General features: G+C 41.6%; 1 pseudogene; it reads left to right on the top strand.

The window, feature by feature from the left end:
• The first annotated feature begins 762 nt into the window (after positions 1–762).
• On the top strand, positions 763–10,333 carry LOC123835446 (ubiquitin-conjugating enzyme E2 variant 1-like; annotated as a pseudogene).
• Positions 10,334–10,912: the final 579 nt, after the last annotated feature.

Below are 10,912 nucleotides of genomic sequence, written 5' to 3'. Positions count from 1 at the left end.
CTTGGGGTTGTAAGTTTGAGCCCCACGTTGGGCACAGAGGTACTTAAAAAAATAAATAAAATATTAAAAAATAAATGGAGGCATATGAAAAAATTTTTAAGAGTTTATTTGAGCCAAAATTTACTTATATTGGGAAGCATCCAATCTAGCAGATAGAAAGGAGCTCCAAGGAGCTGTACAAAATGAAAAACTTTTACAGGCAGAAGGGAGCAGGAACAAGGAAGTTATATTAGGCAAACAAGTGGGTTGGTTATTGTAAGGTTATTTTCCTTTAGGGGATGGCAGGGGTCTATCAGACAGATTACCTAACTAGCACTGATCAGGAGATTCCTAATTGACTGGTTTATAAAGATTCCATTTCTGGGAGACCTGAAACTGTAATTAAATTAAATCTTGGTTTGGTGATGAGGGGCTTAGCATAAGTGACTCTATTTTGCACCTGTTGTCTTGTTTTTAACAGAAATTTGCAGGGTCAGGGTCAGGGTCAGGGTCAGGTTAGGGTTAGTTGGGGCAGAAAAATCTGGAAGAGGACAGTTAGAGGAACAGAGAGAAGTCATTAGCCAGGGACCACAAAGAGCAGCCAATGAAGAAGTCTATGGAAATCTTTGTGCCTGGTGTTGGGCTAAAGTTGCAATAGGTCAACAGGGCTAGAAGTGGGAAATAAAAACTGAATGCAAAGCAGGAGAGAATGGGGATACACTGGAACACAGGAAGACATACTAGAACCCACATCTGTTTTTCAGAGTCTCCAACCTTGATGCCATGGATCACCTGCAGAAGAAGCTGGTACCCTTTGCCGTGCACCTGGCCCAGGACACAGAGGAACTGAAGGAGAAAATACAGAGGAGGAGCCAGCAGATGAGGGACAAGGTAAGCACATTGCAGCAACACCTGGAGCTCCCCCATACTGATCTTCAGGCCCTAATGCCTGCTAGTTTGCCCTCATCTTCCAAATCTCAGGCATACTTTTCTTGTGACGAATCTTAAACTATGAGTTAAGGGAAGGGAATTCCAGGTAACACAGTTCCAGTTTAGCCTGGTTGGTACCCTACAAAACCACCATAGTCCACCTTACCTCTATCAACCATATTTATCTTTCAAATAAAGACAATAGCAAAATCATGCTTCTAGCTAACATGTTCCAAGTATCCCTCATACAATAAAAAGCATGCTAACCCTCTCTCAAAAACAGGATATAAAGGCCCATCTTTTTTGCAAAGGATTACTTCCTCTAGCTGAGTCACACTCCACCTTTGATACCCTGTAATTTAAATACTGAGTTATTGAGATGTGGTAGTTTTTCATTTAGTTTTATCAGTAGGACACAGAACTAAGATGCATCCCAGGGAAATGACTGCATTCCACACATAGTCCTCCTTACTCACAATGTATTTTAGTGACCCAATTTCCCTTTGATAGTTCAAGATCACTCACCCTAGTCAGTACAAAAACTCCCGTTTTGCCTGAGGAGTCCACAATGGTCAGGCAGCAGTCTCAATTCCCTGTTTAATGAAATCATTGCTATAACCTCTGGTGGAAGCCTTCTTTCTCTGGGAACTAATACCTCCAGACCAGCTATGTTAAGAGAATGGGAGGCAAAACATTTGTTAGGGATCACTAGGGGTGGAAATGGAAGGGGCTTTTCTCCCATTAACCATTCTTGTTTTTACTCCTTGATTTCCACAAATCCTGGCTATATATTAGTCATTGATTTGGTGCATATACTGCATAATGGAGAACATTATTCCAGCTCAACAAGATGCTACCATTTAGCTGAGAATGTAGCTGAATCTTCACAGGCCATCCCACCATTCAATGTTGCCAGATGATGACAAACATGGAACCAGAGTTCCACGGGCATCAGTCCATTGCGTCACTTCATTTGCCAGGAAGTTCCTTTGTCAGAAGAATGCATTATGGAACATTATGACAGTGAAAATGTCTGTTAAGTCCATGGATGTTGGTTTTAGCAGAAGCATTGTAGACAGGACAGGCAAGTCTATATAGAGAGTTAGGTGTCTACTCCATTGAGAACAACATGCTATCCCTTCCAATATGGAACCGATCCAATGAAAACAATCTAACATCTTATGACTGACTGATCCCTTGGGGAAATGGAGCCACACTGGAAGCTCATTGTTTATATTTGCCATTGGCAGATGGGGCTGTAAAAGTCCATGTTTCCATGACCATGCATTACCTCCATTTCTGCCACTTTGGCCATTTTTTCCCATAAGCTTTTTGAGCAGGGACAGGAGTCATGGGAGAAAGAGGCTGACTAATGTTGGCAGAACAGGTCATCTTGCCCATATGATAACTGAGATTCTTCTCTGCTGAGGTTGTTCTTTGATAAGCATTCACATAAAATACAAGTATCTTCATATCCTGTGCCCATTTGGAAAGCTCTGCCCATATAACTATCCCCAGACCTCCTTGGCACCGATTTTCTAATCATGTTCCTTTCAAGTTCCTGACTATCCAGCCAAACAATTAGCCAGACAAATACCCATGAATCATGGTAGATCTGTCCCCCTGGCCATCTCTTTTTCTAGGCAGGACAAATGACCAGGTACACTGCTTAGAGTTCCACCTACTAAGAGGATGTCTCTTCTACATGGTCCTTTAGGGCCTTACATGAGTGTATCAGTGATGTAATTAACCACTCCAAAACTTAGTGGCTTAAAATGACAACAATAATTTATTTTGCTTGTGAATATGTTATTTGGGCCTTCAGCATGGCTGGCTCATCTGTATTCCATGTTTGAATAGTCAGTTTTTGAAACTTAACTGAGTTAGTCCGGAGGATGTACTTTCAATTTGGCTCAATCACACAGCTGGCCAGTTGGTGCTGGTTGTTGGCTGAGGTGTAGCCAGGACTGTAGGCTAGGCCTCTGTTCCTCTCCAAGTAGGCACCTCCACAGGTTGCCTGGGCTTGCTCATGGTGGCTAGGCTCCAAGAGTGAGTGTTCCAAGAGCCTTGGGAGTCACATAACATCACTTCTGCCTTAATTCTGTTGGTCAAGGCATAGGTTCAAGGGGAGGATACATAGACTCCACTTCTTAAAGAAGGGTGTCAAGGTTCTAGAAAACTACATGGAATAAGACATATTATTGTGGCCATCTGTGGAAATATAATCTGCCCTAATGCAGATTGAAAGAAAGGAGCAGGAAAGTGAGAAGAGGACCATGGGCACCTGGGTCCCTCGCTCATGAAATTTATTGGTGTCTTCTGAATTTACCTGAGCCTGATCTCATCTGAAAATGAAGTGCCACTATGCATGTCTACCTTTGATTGGATGAGTAAGACAACAATTGGTAACCAAATTTTTAGTTGCCACTAGTGCCCAGAGTAAGCCATTCTCAAAAGAATAGTTATCTGTAGAGGATGACATAACTTTGTCCCTAAATCCTAAGTGTCTGAGCCATGAGTCATCTATGGGGGCTTGCCAACGTCTCCATGTGGCATCCATATGTTCCACAGATACTTCAAGCACCATTGGATCTTCTGGGTCACATTGCCCAAATGGTGGAGCAGCATCACAACCTGGACTTACTGTAGAACTTGCACTTGTTCTGAGCCCTACTGAAACCTGGGAGCCTTTTGGGTCACTCAGTAAATATGTTAGAATAGCACGGCCAAATGAGATATATGTTGCCTGTCAAATCCAAAGAGGCTCACTCAGCATTGTGCTTCTTTCTTGGTGGTAGAAGGGGACAGTTACAGAAGTTTGTCCTTCATGTTGGAAGGGATGTTTTGATATGTCCCAGACCACTGGACCCCTAGAATTTCACCAAGGTGGCAGACCCCTGAAATTTTGTGGGATTTGTTTCCTATGCTCTGGTATGCAAGTGTCTTACCAAGATACCTAGAGTAGTTGCTACTTCCTGTGTACCAGCTCCAAGCACCATGATATCATCAATGTATGAATCAGCTTAATGTCCTATAGAAAGGCAATCAAGGTGCTTCCAGACTAGATCATGACAGAGAGCCTGAGAGTTGAAATAGTCCTGAGGTACACTGTTTAAATATATTGCTAGCCCTACCGGTTGAAAGTAAACTATATCTCATGGTCTTAATTAACAGGTATAAGGGGGAAAAAGCATTCTCCAGATCAATAGCTGAATAGCAGGTCCTGGAGATGTGTTCATTCACTCCAGAAATGAAACCATATCTGAAACAGCAATGCAACAGAAGTTACCACTGATTACACTTATGATAACCTACTGTCATTCTCCAAGATCCACCCAACCAGCTACCTGGTGGTGATTTGGTAATATTAGACCCCTTCCACTCTATTTCATCCTGCCAAAACCAGTGAGTCTGACTTGCTGAGACGAGATCCCATATAATATCACCTTGGACCAAGAGGCCCACTTTATGGTACTGGAGGAGTATTGATGGACATGTAACTATAGGAGATATTGGTCTTAGCATATATCACATCACCCCAAATTCTAGACTAATAGAACATTGGAATGGCCTTTACAAGATGCAACTAAGTCTGAAGATAACTCTGTAGGGCTGGGGTACTGACCTTCAGATGTGATATATATATATATAAATTGCTATTATATAAATTGTGCTATATATAAATTGATACCCTATAATTTAAATACTGAGTTATTGAGTTGTGGTAGTTTTTCATTTAGTTTTATCAGTAGGACACAGAACTAAGATGGAGCTGTTTTCCCATTAGACAGAATACATAGGTCCACGAGGCAAGGAATGAAAGCTAAGAGTGGTCCTCTGTCCACCACTTTCAGTGGCCTTCTTAGGGACTCTGTACTTTTCATCTCTGCAACTTAAGGTTAGGTGCATCTAGAGGCCTGTGATGAGAGGGTAGGGTAGGTGGAGAGAACTTTTATTTACTGTCTATCAAGGGACAATAAATAGTCTACTGAACTTAAAGCTCTGGCTGCTACTTGGTCACTTTGACTTTCTCATGACAGAAGATCAGCAAAGAAAAAAGTTACATTGTCAGGAGTAATCGACCCTTTTCCTTCTATAGGGATATAGAATTGCTTTGACATAGTAGGAAAATGGAGAAACATGTCTGTAACTCAGGGAATCCACTGGGCATCTCTTGAGGCTGCCATGCCTGGTTTTAACTGTGAATGGACAATTCAGGAACCGTGGCCTGACAAGCACACAGTAAGCAAAGGCTCAAGCCACTTGGGGTGAAGGTCTAGAATGCCCCAACAGGCAAGCAATTCAGAGTAATGAAAGTGCTAGCTGAGGTGAGAGCGAATCTAGAACAGGTGGGTAGTAGAAGGAGATGATAACTATCAACTATAGCCTTAGGACCAACTATAGAAGCAGGGGCTGTAGCTCATTCCACTATATCTCCTCTTATACATCTCTTTGGCTAGAAATTGTGATGATCCACCCTCCTGAAGAATCACTGGTTTGGATCTAGCGTGAAGCACACAAGAGTAGCGCAATTGCTCATATTCTCTCCATATCCTCAGTTTCCTTTGTAATTTTGGGGCACCATCTCCCATGTGCCTTTTCTTCCAACAGCCAGCACCTGCATCTTTTTGTTCAAGGGGTGCCCCCACATTGCTGGCACCATGGTGCCTTTGGGCACAGAGGGCCAAAAGTGTTTGGGAATTTACAATTCCCACTCCCCTCCCCCACCCTCAACACACACACACCAGCCCTTAACCAGTCACTGATAGCTCCCTTGGTCCCCATCAGGACAGTGTAAGTCTTGTCTATACTGTCCAGAGCTCTCCTGTGGAACTAAGCCAAAGTTACCCTCCATGGCACTTCACTAGATGTCACACCCTGGCTTGGCTTCATTCCCTTCCCAACCCACTTTCCCACACTCCTGCCAGCTTTTCCTGGGAGCACTTCCTAATCAGTCACCTTTGCTTGAATCCTTGTCTCAGGGCCTGCTCCCAAGATCATCCTATATTATTAGGAGGTTGGAGTAGGGTTGTAAAAGCTGATTTGCAATATTTTCTACCTTCATTATACATACTTATTTCTTGTGGATCTTAAACTTTAGTGACCGAATCCTTATGACCTATTTGAATAATTCCTCATAAAAAAATGCAAAGATAGTTTCCAAGTATACAATCATTCTTTCTGCTCACTAATTCTACTTATACCACCCTCTCCAAAAGAAAATAATACTTTTTTAAAGAGGCAATATTCTTAAAGAGAGGTTAGCTTGTGGATGGTATCATTGATTCTTTTAATTTTTGTCATATAGTAGGCCAGAAAAAAAAAAAGGGAAAAAATGATCAGACCTAGAAAACAGATAAAGAATTCAAATAGCGTGAGTTGCTTTAGTACAGTCTTAATATAGAGGCATTAGTATTTCCTCCCTCCCTTCCTTTTGTCCTTCCAGTCCATGGGTTAGGGGAGCATGCAAAAGTAACATTAGTTCCTTACCCTTGAGAAACTCACTGTGAGAAAAGAGAGCCATGTAAATATAGTAAAACATGGTGAAGTTTATTACTGGAGGTCAATGGAAGGAAGTCCCTTCTTCTAATTAGTTGAAGCTTCATTGCAGCAAAATTTCTCCATCCTGAAGGAAGCTGTTTGGGGACATCCTGAAACTCATATACAGTACATCTCGGCCACTTGATTATCATCCCCACCTATGGTGGTCCTTACATTTGCTCTCATTGAACTCTGTTCTCTCCTCCCTACAGCTGGAAGTCTCAAGCAAGGGTATGATGAGAAAATGGATTTAAGATATGTGATAACAGGGGTGCCTGGCTGGCTCAGTTGGCAGAGCATGCAACTCTTGATCTCAGGGTTGTGAGTTCAAGCCCCACGTTGGGCATAGAGCCTACTTAAAATTTAGAAAAAGTAAAAAAAAAAATGTGATAATAGAAGAGTCGAGGGGAGATGGCAGTTTAGGCTTATCCTTTGATCTAGCCTCCAATTTTATATTGCATACATAGTCTTTGCATGGCATCTTTCTCTCTCTCTCTCTCTTTTTTTTTTTTTTTAAGATTTTACTTATTTATTTGAGAGAGACACAGCGAGAGAGGGAACACAAGCAGGGGGAGTGGGAGAGGGAGAAGCAGGTTCCCCGCTGAGCAGGGAGCCAGACGTGGGGCTCGATCCCAGGGCCCTGGGATCATGACCTGAGCTGAAGGCAGACGCTTAACCGACTGAGCCACCCAGGCGCCCGGTGCATGGCATCTTTTTCAATTAAATACAGTTCAACCAACCTTCTTAAGTCTCTTCAGATAATGCCAAAGTGAAATAGTGGGAAGTACACTTCTTAATTCAAAGGAAAGTTTTTCAAAATCTTCTTTGGGCAGGAGGACTGAAAATATAGGAGGATGGTAGGGAAGAGGCAGTAAGTTCTGACAGATCAATTATCTTTATCCCATCTTATGCATTTATATAAAATTATTTTTCTTTATTTCTAACAGGTTAACATAGGAGAGAAGTGCTGAGCTAAATGGTCCCACTCCCTTTGTAGAAAGCATAGTCTGTTGGGTAATGATCTGATGGCAGCCCAACAGCAGAGGTAAACGCATGGCTTAGGAGGAAAGCAAAGGTCTGTTTCTCCCTTTCACTAGCTATGGTTCTGGGGAAGTTACTTAACTTGTTTAATCCCATTTTCATATCTGCAAAATGGGGATTGTTATGGGTTGGATTGTGTTCTCCAAAAATTCCTATGTCAAGGTCTTAGCCCCGAATACTTCAGAATGTGACCTTATTTGGGATAGGGTTGTTGCAGATAAAATTAGTTAAGTTAAAATGAGGTCATACTGGAGTAGGGTGGGTCCCTAATCCAACACAACTGAAGTCCTTATTAAAAAGGGATATTTGGGGGTGCCTGGGTGGCTCAGTTGATTAAGCGTCCGACTCTTGGTTTTGGCTCAGGTCATGATCTCATGAGTCATGGGATACAGCCCTGCATCGGGCTCCATGCTCAGCAGGGAGTCTGCCTGAAGATTCTCTCCCTCTGCCCCTCCCCCTGCTCATTCTCTCTAAAATAAATACATAAACATTAAAAAGAGGGGGGTATTTGGACACATACACACACACACAGGGAGAATGACACATGAAGATAGAGGCAGAGACGAAGATGTTTCTAAAAGCCAAGGTACCATCCCTGCCAACACCTCAGTCTCAGACTCCCTGCCTCCAGAACCATGAGACAGTACATTTCTGTTCTTAAGCCACCCAGTCTGTGGTACTTCATTACAGCAAGCCTTGCCAACTAATACAGAGATTAAAATAGCTCCAGCCCCATAGAGTTGTAATGAGGATTAAATGAGATGATGCACAGGAACTATTTAATACAGTGGTTGGCCCATAAAAAGTACTTAAAAACTGGTTGCTATTATTACTGTTTAGAGTAGATTAATAGACTCAACCAACAACAAACATAGCTACTGGAACTGGACCACTTCATATCCTGAAGTTGCCTCTTCAATATTCACTGAATGACCTAGCGGATCCTGAATTTTCTAGCCACGTGCCTTGGGTACGACTAACCCCTTCCTCAATTCCAGAATGGGTTCTGAGTGGCTTAAACCCTTCACTGTAATTCTCCTTCCATATCTACTCCCACAGGGACTGGATGACATGAACAGGTAACCTAGGCCTGAGACAATCATCACATAGCATTTCTCAGGCCATAGATGGGGGTGAGGGGGAACCTGTGACCTAAGAATTAAATTAGAGAAAATCCCGAGACTTTTATTTGACAGTTTGATGAAGGATGTCTCTACCCTCTCAACCCCCAGCCCCAGATATTAACAAAAAATTTGTCTGTGTTGGTCTTATGAGGGAATTCAAACCACGAACAGAGCTGATGAGGGTGGAGCAGAGAGAATTTAAGTTATAGTAACCTTGATGGCACCTTATACCACTGTTTATCAAATCCTACCTGAATGCTGCTTTGTATCTTTTTTCCCTGGCTAGTGTGAGTCTGAGTTGGGTTCTGCTGTGAATGTGGCATATTTAATGGGCAGGACTTGGTGGGAGAGCAGCAGGAAGTAGCTTTATTCTTTCTCACCACTTACTCTTTAAACCTACTTGGTCAATTCTCCATTCTCCATCTGTGTGGTATACTGAGCAGACCACTTAGATTTTCCGTCACTTCAGGTGTTAGAATAGTCTCATTTCAGGTGCAAAAAATCTGGGTGGATTTAAGTCAGAGCTTCCATTTCTGGTGTAGATGAAATCTTCTGAGGCCCATGTAGGCTTGAAACCTGTGGGAGTGAAGGAAAAGGGTGGTCTTTTGTTTCTATTTCTTCACTATGTTCACTCCTACTTCTCTATGCTTCTTGCTGCCCCCAGTCAGGATGGAAAGGAGAGACGGGAGGAAGCAAATCAGGGTCTAACTTAATGGTGGTGGTTTAATCTACCATCACTATTCTCCTGTAGCAGATGCCCAAATGCTGGCCTTGGGTCTCGTGGGACGCTTTCATGACTTCTTCACAAACGGGCCCTGATATGGCACAATTGCCGGGTTGGACATTGTATCTTCTGGTTGACCTTTCAGAGGTCACTCCCCTCAGCATCTCTTCATCTCTCTATGAACTGACATGGAGCAATTTCTAGGACGAAAAAAAGCGAAGTGTAAAGAGTGCCCATAGTATGCTACCTTTCATGTAATGAAGAAGGGGAAAATATGAAACTATGCATATATCTGCTCAACAATGCCGTGTGAGCCATGTGGAGCTTAGACAAAAGGAACATATACACCCTTGGCTCTAATGGAAGCAAACTCATAAATATTCTCAAAATCTACTTCTTTGTTCATATTGTTTTCAGTTGAGAGAATTGCCACGTTTGATCACTTATTTTATTTTATTATTATTTTGTAAAGTAGGCTCCATACCTAATGTGGGGCTCAAATTCACGACCCCAAGCTCAAGAGGTGCATGCTCTACAGATTGAACCAGTCAGGTGCTCCTTGATCATTTCTTTTGATCAAGTGGCCATCTTAAATAATTTTTAATTAACTTAAGCTTAAGTAAAATTATAGTAAAGTCTGTTTTGGTATAAATAAAATATTTAAATTAAAAATAATGGTGTGAGGAGCAACAGTGATGCAAGGTGGCCATCAGCCACCATGAGCTGGGACAATTTATGAAAATCAAATATACAGTCTTAAATAACTTAAATACCCAGAAGCACCTCCCCTTTGTAATATTTGTAACAAAAATGAATATGAATGGAGTTAATAGTTTCAATGGAGTGGTGGACCCAAGAGCTATATCAGTGCTGGCAAAATGGCAGAATTCATAATAGCATCAAAGTTGTCCTGCAAGAGCTTTGGTGCCTAATGATGTCTAAAGAAAACATGAAACTCTCTCAGCCGCCCCAAGGACAGTGTTACAATAATTAATTGAAAAGAAAAACCACAGTCCTCCAATTCAATTTAAACAGTCTTCATTTTCCACAGTTACATTTTCTAGATACATCTTGTAGACTTCAAAGTACTGGAAAGGAAGCTCCCATTCAAAGGCAATTTATCTTAAGATATTGTAAATGATACTAATTTTTGGTCCATTTGGAATATATGTTGTGCTATAAAAAATAAATAAAATAATGTATTGGTCTACCTACTTTTTAATTTTTCAATATTTTATCATCTGCCTTAATGTTCTTGGGGTAGATCAGTCATTAAAAACTACTTAAGAAATGTACACGAGGGCACACATTTTTCCTTTTGCCTCAGGTTCCAATATGGCTCAGCTCTGTGGTCATATTTATTTAAAAATTTGGTATGTTGTCATCACAGATTTTTTTGCATTAATTTTTATTTTAAAAAATATTGTATTAAAATATTATTTATTTATTTTTAAAGATTTTATTTATTATTTTAGAGAGAGATAAGAGAGCATGAGTGGGGGATGGGCAGAGGGAGAGGGAGAAAGAGAATCCCAAGCAGACTCCACACTGAGTGCGGAGCCCAATGCAGAGC

This window comes from Mirounga angustirostris, unplaced genomic scaffold (genome assembly GCF_029215605.1).
Source record: "Mirounga angustirostris isolate CCGP_5_RB_7025 unplaced genomic scaffold, mMirAng1.0.hap1 SCAF_7, whole genome shotgun sequence".
NCBI lineage: Eukaryota > Metazoa > Chordata > Mammalia > Carnivora > Phocidae > Mirounga > Mirounga angustirostris.
The sequence above is the reverse complement of the archived record's forward strand: the minus strand, read 5'-3'. Positions and strand labels throughout refer to the sequence as shown.